The sequence below is a fragment of the Numida meleagris genome, chromosome 1 (assembly GCF_002078875.1).
Source record: "Numida meleagris isolate 19003 breed g44 Domestic line chromosome 1, NumMel1.0, whole genome shotgun sequence".
NCBI classification, from domain to species: Eukaryota; Metazoa; Chordata; class Aves; order Galliformes; family Numididae; genus Numida; species Numida meleagris.
The window spans coordinates 158,890,095-158,898,507 of record NC_034409.1 but is presented as its reverse complement, the minus strand read 5'-3'; the positions used below and the strand labels follow the sequence as shown (position 1 = coordinate 158,898,507).

At 36.8% G+C, this 8,413-nt stretch overlaps 1 long non-coding RNA gene across 1 annotated transcript in view; it reads right to left on the bottom strand.

Moving 5' to 3' along the window:
- The window catches only part of LOC110408705, a 25,355-nt gene continuing 16,952 nt past the window's right edge, over positions 11 to 8,413 (bottom strand). The window contains exon 4 of the long non-coding RNA XR_002444496.1: positions 11 to 932. This is a non-coding gene — a long non-coding RNA (uncharacterized LOC110408705). The remainder of the gene's footprint in view (positions 933 to 8,413) is intronic.

The window sequence follows — 8,413 nt, the reverse complement described above, 5'->3', positions numbered from 1 at the left end:
GGAAGGAAGGAAGGAAGGAAGGAAGGAAGGAAGGAAGGAAGGAAGGAAGGAAGGAAGGAATTACAATTCCTCACCACCAACAATTACTCACCACCTACTGACCAATGCCTAACAAGTTCCCAATTAGCGGCCACCCACTGAGCCAGCTCCCCTTGCTCTTCAAGTTTTTTTCATGATGTCGTATGGTATAGAATATCCCTTCAGCCAGTTTACGTTGGTTGTCCCAGTTCTGTCCCTTCTCAGCTTCTCTGCCTCCCTTGCTGGTGGATCAGTACAAGAAGCAAAGAAACTGAAATGTTCTTGGCTCTATACAGCAGTGTAAAAACATCAATGTTATCAATATTGTTTTTCTCCTAAAGCCAAAATATAGCATCATATCAGACACTACAAAGGAAAAAAGAAAATCAACTCCCAGGTGAAAGCAAGACACATTTCTACTGGATCTTTCTGTTTTAGTTCTTTGTTAGAGGACATAAATAAAAGTTTCAATTATGATGACTTTACTTTAAAACATAAGTCTCTCTGAAAGTAATACTTCTATTATTTCCATGGAAACTACAACAGATACAAAGAGTACAATAACAACATTTGATAGAGTGAATTCTCGGCTACAAAACACTGTTTTTCAACATAGTGACAACCATTAACCAATTTGTCTGGATGAGCTGATCATGATGCTCTTCATTTTGTGGTGAGACAGCTGGAACATGTCTTTCACTTCGCTGTCACCACTGGTGCTGAAATGCACCACTCACTGCTTCACTGTGCTCGTATCCACTGCTGGGCTTCCATAAACATTCAGCAAACATTGATGAATATCAACGAGTGCAATATTTTCTCCATGAGGAAATCAATTCCACACCTTCGCTTCATACGCGCTTCCAAGTCAGATGCCATTTTGTCAGATTGCCCCTCTGCTGCCGTCTGTCACACTGCAACAGAATTGAATGGAATATCAGTGGGAAGGTTCAGTCTCTACTGCCGTAACATGAACATCTGCCTCTGACATCATGTGTCAGCATAAAATAGGAGACACTACTTTTGGAGTAGCCTTTGTATAAATATCTACCAAGGGTCAAATCTAAACTCCCTTTATTATAACGGTATGGGGGATCACAGTATGGCAACATTCTAGTCCCACGTTAATCATTATTACTTTGTCTTATAAAATATCCAGGAAGATGTTTTTCTTTGAAGAGACTTCATCTCTCCACATATGATCCAATGTTCCCCTGTTTAGATCTTTTCCCTCGTATATGCTGACTTTGTTAATATTCCTCATCTAAACCAAGTCAAACTAATGTTCTGAAAAAACCCTCTATGTTTAGGTATGACTGTTAGTTTCTGTATACACAGGTGTGACAAAAGAAGTAATAAACATGTATATAAGGGGGAGAATTAAACCGAGGAATGGAATTAACTCAGTTAAGTGCTCAAAAAAAGTTAATCTCTGAGAATCTTATCACAAATCCTGGTGTTTTTCTGATTGAAATTAAATGCATAAATATCTCCTAAGCTGTACTTAGTGTCATATTGTTTCCTCAGTATATCTTCGATATATGTTTGTGTCAAGTTGCTTCACCCTGCCCAACTTGAACCCCTTTCTGTGATGCATACCTCTACCCATATCCTCCTATGCATGCCTGAGGCACTGACTTTTTTTAGCACTTCTGTAAAGCTGAAGCCATTTGTAAAGTATAGTGTAACTCAAAGGAGAATTATTATTGACAAAGAAACACATTTAGAATGCCTTTAAAAATATATATTTTAGTGTGATTAGTTTCCTCTCTCATTCTGCATACTGCTTTGTAATTATTTTTGATTCTAAAAATAGACCTGTAGATTTACGTAATATAAGGTCATTTTTCTCCTTTCCTGACCGTCTTTGAAAAGTTATCACTTGCAGTATATTTATCAGTGTCTTCTTTGACTTGTCTGGCAATCTGTCCATTGGCATCTTCAAAACATCTGTCATGAATTTCTATCTGCACCATTCTCTAAGTCCATCATTTGTTGCCTTGTCTGTTCACAGTAATTGCCACATTTATCATAGATACTTCTTCTCAAGTAGAAACAATTTCATTCTCTAATGTTTCATTTAATGTCTTCTTTGCAGTTCTTTGCATTTTCTTTCTTTTTATATTATGATACATCTCTGCTCAGCAAACAAACATTCAGGTAGTGCCAAAAGAAATATTTTTATCACTTCCTTCACATGCTTATTTTCACGTCTTGTCTACTGTAAAAAAAAAGAAGAAAAAGAAAAGCTCATATATCTGCTGCAATTTACAGTTCTAAAAGAGGTAGTCACATGAACCTGCACCACAAGAATAGAAAGTGAAGACTGAAGAAGCAATTAGCTGCAGTGATGCCATAAAAAGTACAGCTTGGTACATAATTTCTTCAGTTCGTGCGGGCCCACTACTCTTGCTTGTCCAGGTCCCTTTGGATGGTATCTTTTCCTTCAGTTGTATCAACAGCACCACAACATGGTGTCATCCACAAACTTGCTGAGAGTGCACTTGATCCTGCTGTCCATGTCATTGATAAAGATGTTGAACAGCACTGGTCCCAAGACAGACTCCTGAGGGACAACACTCCAATCTCCATCTGGACTTAGGGCTTTTGACCACCACCCTTTGACTGTGAGCAATTCTTTTCCAGCCTTCAAATCTATATCTTTTTCATTTAGCGATAAGAATGTGGTGGACTTGAACAAGTCCAGGTATATGACATCAGTTTTTTTCTCCTTTGTCCTCTCCATTGAAGAAGGCCAGCAGAATGGTCAGACATAATCTGCCCTTGGTGAAGCCATGCTGGTCGTCTCAGATCACCTCCTCATCTTCCATGTACTTTAACATCTCTTTCAGGTACAGAGGTGAAGCTCAATGACCTATTGCTCCCCGGGTCTTTGTTTCCACCCTTCTTAAAAATCGGAGTGATATTTCCCTTTATCCCATCACCAGGAACTTCACCTGTCAGACACAAATTTTCACATATGATGGAGAGTGGCTTGTCAAATGTATCAGCCAGTTTCTTCAGGCCCTGGGATGCATGCCATTGTGTCTCATAGACTTGTACATGTTCAGTTTCATTAGGCAGTCTAAGACTTGATCTTCACTTACAGTGAGAGAGATTTTGCTCCTCCAATTCCTACCTGGAGGTTTAGGAACATGAGGGATGTGTGAAACCTGACATTTTTTGGCACTCTTCACCTTAAGACCTCTTAAAAGAAAACATATACATTTTACCTATGTTTTCAAATAGTTAAATTCTTCTCTGATGTACAAGTGTCTAGAGCTTACAGTGACAGATTGATAGTTATGGACACAGTAAACCCCAGTTCCTAAGCAGAAATTGTGGTAAACTAACCACATTGCATCGAGTTTACAAAGTTTAGCTGCAGAACCCACCTTTGCAAGTCAAAGACTAATTCAGTGAGTGATGTACCACTCTGTAAAAAATTTGCTTATCCTCAGAATAATGACATAAATAATATAAACTGCAGCACTAACTCTTTGAATTGTGGACATTTGCCTGAGATGACCAATTCATACCACAAAGTCTGCTGAACAGCAATCAGATAATAATGACTTATTGTTTTGTAGCTAATGATGCAGAAGTTTAGCGAACCCATACCTGATTGCGTGAGCAGGGTGAATGTTTGTGGTTAATGTAATGTAAAGTAATGATAGATTAAGTAGAATAAACATAAATAGATTAGCTACCATATTCTCTGAATGTTGAATGTGAAATCCAACTATTATGCAGAGGTTTGAGCAACTCTTCCAACAATTAACAATTAAATCCTCATAATATAATTCATGCGGGATGAACGTAGACTTTTTATTGCCTTTCATAGTGAGGGAGGATTCAGGTCAGAAACTGAGTTGTTCAGACAAATTGTTCTACATGATCACATAGATGCAATCACCTGTCACTGTCTGAAGAAAACACTTGGGCTAAAATTGTACATGAACTTTTTTGCACAAAGTCTAAATGATTCATTTTTTAATCTAAGAATCTAATTATTTCCTCATTTCAATTTATTTTAATTTTACTTTATATTATTTATCTTGCTATGAGTGTGAGCATTTAAGCTTGATTTATACTGTGATTTAAATCTACTATCATGTGTAGCACAGCAAAGCTGCCTACATGACAATGTTGATCAAAAGTCTTCCTTTTGAAATCAGCATCCTTCCATTTAGTTCAAAAAGATCATATCAACATAGTTTGACATAAAGTTATTTTTTATGACTAGTTCATCACAAAGGTCTCTGTTGCTTTGCTATGACAAGTATAACATACTTTTTTTTCACTGTATCCGCTATCAGATGGGTAGATCTGTCAGCTGTAATGTGCAGGCATACCTAATCTAAAATATTATATATCCTCTGCTACTTAAAGACTCCCAGAATTATATGATTCTTTGTATATTTATTTCTCTGAGAAGATATCAGAATCTCTGTATAAATATTGTACTATTTGTCCAAAGCAGGCTGCCTAGAGTGTTACCTTTGAGATGATTCTTTAGTTTCTTTAGTATTATATTCCAAATTATATTTCCATATTAATCTTAAATTAGTCAGTTAGGTGGGTTTTTTTTTAAATTTTGCTTATTTGTTTGTTAAATTGTTTGATTGTTTATTAAGAGCATTCTTGTTCTCCAGTCTTAGTCCCTCAGACTGTCTAATTCTTAAAATTTATACATTGTTTGTTCTTTTTCTTTCCATGTCATTGTCCAGGTTAAACATGGCCATTATTTCTAGTCAAACAATTGATACAAAGAGGAAATGGATAATCCAACCAGTCTTGCTGTGGACATTTTTTTTTTTTTTTTAATCTAGGGAACTAGCCAGGCTTCTTGCTTTCTGCTTCAAAATATAAGGTAAGAAGTGGAGACTATTTTCAAAACCGGCTATGGAAAGAGATACGTATTTTACTAAAAATGAAAGAAAAAAAACACTAATAAGTGGTACATAAACACAAAAAAAATCTCTCATATTAAACAAAATGAAATAAAATATTTCACTCCAGTAAGAGAGAAAAAGCAATGAAAAGAAAACACCAATTCCATTTGCAAAGGATTTCCAACACTTGATATAAATTAAACCTATCTAACTCTTGAAGGATCACTTCTAAGAATTGCTTTAACCTTTTCCTTTCTGATTGTTCCGCTCTTGTGTGCAGGCAAACCATATTTGCTTTGAAGAAGCAAGTCTGAGTCATTGCATCTTTCAGGTGATCACCAATTCCAAAGGGAGGAAGTTTTGTAAGAGCAGACTCTTCTGTCTCTACAGGGGATTAAGGTGAGAAACAAGAGATGCTGCAATTCTATTCAAAAAACAAAGGAAAGTCAATATGAAAAAAATACAGACATGTAATGTTTGGAAAAAAAAAAACAGCCAAGATGAATGAAGATCCAGTTCATTTTTTTTTTACTTGAAAAACAACCTTTCATACTTCTTCTTTTGCAGCAATATACATTAACTTGTTCATGCATTTCAATCCCATAAAATCCTCACATATTTTATAAGGCTTTTGATGGTTACAGGAAGGGACTGCATACTGTTAATCACATCTAAGTTTAGTAGCAGAATACTGGCAAGTAATGTATCTGTTACAGCATTCGTCTCCTGCCTCAGGTCTTTCTCCTGCTTTTCCTTTTCCTTTTCCTTTTCCTTCTTCTTCTTCTTCTTCTTCTTCTTCTTCTTCTTCTTCTTCTTCTTCCTCTTCTTCTTTTTATTATTATTATTTCCTCCTATAGTAAAGCAGAAAGTGTAAATCTATTTCATTTATAAAGAAATTATTTCACTGTTGACTTGGCCATCACTGAGTGTCCTGTTCTAAAGGGATGGTTTTATCAGTTGTAGTTTAAGTAATAATTGATTATCTCTAAAGCAGATGCAGTATGGTTATTCATTATTTAAAAATAAAATATCAGAAAATATAAACATGTTATTTTTTTTTTTTACAGTGAATGAATAAAGATAGATATGGGAATCAAGATCTTTCCATTCTTATGCAGGGGGTTGTGTCTTACTGTGGATCAGTTAGCAAATCTGCACTTTGCCTCATTAGCCAGCACAATGGGATAAAATTAAAATTATACATGCTCCGAAGAGTATCAAAGAAATATGATATCCAGAAAGATAAAGAAGCACAACAGAATTTTACCAAGCCTGCAGACAGCTGAACAGATGTCAAAGCAGCTAGCAGCAGAACTAATCAAGGAGTCAGAGAGGAGAGTGTGCCAAGGGAGCAGACCCAGGTCCAGATGCCAATGCTAGAAGAATGCATCTCTTAACATCTGGTTGTACCAAACATTCCCCATATGTGAGTATATGTATTGGCTTTGGGCCTAGTTCACATACAAAAAAAATAAGAGCTGGAATACATTCAACACTGCCAGGAGTAAGCAGAACCTCTGCCAAATTTGTGCTGAAATTCTATGAATCTGACAATTGCTTTTCTATTTCTAAACATACACTGTGTCTCTGTGGTAGCTTTGCCTGTGTATATGTTTAAGACTATGAAATAGGTTCCAACCTGTTTAAGTAAAATCTTACCTAAAAGAGCTTGCTGGAATGAACCCAATTTGTCAATAGACCTTAAAAGCAAATAGATAAACAAACAAACAAACAAATAAAAACCAAATATAACAACAACAGCAAACACACAGAACAAACCAAGCAAATGAAACAAAACAAAGCCATGAGCCAATTTAGCCTTACTTAAATAGGATCTTAGTAGTGTATGACTCATTAGATTTGTGACTGACATTCCAATAAACTTGCACCTTGTTTTCACATCCACTACAGGCAACATGAATTACTGACCTTTACAGAAACTTGTGAGACAAGGGACAAGGACCTACATGCCATGAAATATGACACTGCTAATTAACTTTTGCTTTCTAAGCTTCTGCAAGTTTCTAAGTATCTGCTTTGTTGTTGCTGTTGATTGTTTGCTTGGTTTTGTATAAGCATCTAAGTAAATAATTAAAAAAAGACCATACATATGTTAACTACGACTATCTAACTACATACTTGCTAAACAATGAAAACTAGAGTTTTGGGAATATGTAAGTTTCTGTTGGTAAGAAAATGAATAAACATCGAGGTCTCGAAAAATGGAGAACTTGGAGATATCACTGAAACCTGGCAATCATGTCAAGGAATTACAAATAATGTATACTAATTTAGTGATCGTGTCAATTCTATTTAGAATTGCTAATGACTTCGAATATTGTCAATGGTTTACAGGCAAGTTCGGCCCCGTTCCGTGACTAATGGGGCGGGGGACCCACAGACCTACGCTCCAGGAAAGGGAAAAGGGAAAAAGGGTAGGGAGATGGGCCTAAGAACAAAACAGTGGCAACGATCTGAGGAGAAACAATCTAATTTACTAAATAAAATATTGGAATGCAAAATAACACAATATAATACAATATAATTACAATTTAAGCTAATAAATCCAATAAAATGAGAGATAGTGTCCAAAATTTAATTAGGCTTTACTCTAATATTGACAGTGAGATGGCTAGGGAGTGAGATGCTGCTAGGATGAGAGATGGGCAGAGAAGAGAGCAATGAGCAACAAGCTCGAATGGGGAACCTCAGTCATCCAGGAATCTTAGAAGTGATCATGGACTGGCCTGAAGGTAAAAAGTTTGGAACATCACCAGTACAAGAGGTATCACGTGCTAAAGAGGTTCCACCACACAGTGAATTACCAGAAAATAAAAATAAATATGCCCTTTACCTCAGAAGGGGGCATTTCAAGGATCCCAAAGGATATTGATGGGCCTTTGGAATAGCTACTGTAGACACAGATAACGATCCAAACCAAGAGCATGATCCTGAGAGAGTTTTATGGTGTGGCAAGCCACTGCTTTGAAGCAGCTCATGCAGTGGGATTACCTGGATGAGACACTGTAACATAAGGAACCCATTCCTGTGCATGCCGGCAGTGCTGGTGCTGGTGGTGAGTACAATTCAGGGTTCCACTATATAAAAAGGAAATGAATGTACTTGTAAATATTAAAGCATTTTAAGATGCTTGTACTATAAAAAGGATATTATGACATCTTCCCATAGGAGGGCAACAAAGCTGGTCAAAGGGCTGGAGGACACCTGTGTTGTCTAGTTTGGAGAAAGGGTGGCTGAGAGGTGATCTCATTGCTCTCTATAACCTTCTGAGCAAAGGAAGTGGAGGGGGAGGTGCTGATCTCTTTTTCCTGATAATCAGTGTGTGGGGGGAGATTTAACAACAAAGAGCCCAACAGACTCTCGTAGATCTTGTCTCTATGAGACCTCTGAAGTCTGAAGACAGGGCTAAGGTGTAAACAGAATACTCTTTAGTATGCACAGCTAATGTGGTCACTTCTGGGACAGTTAAGCAACCCTTT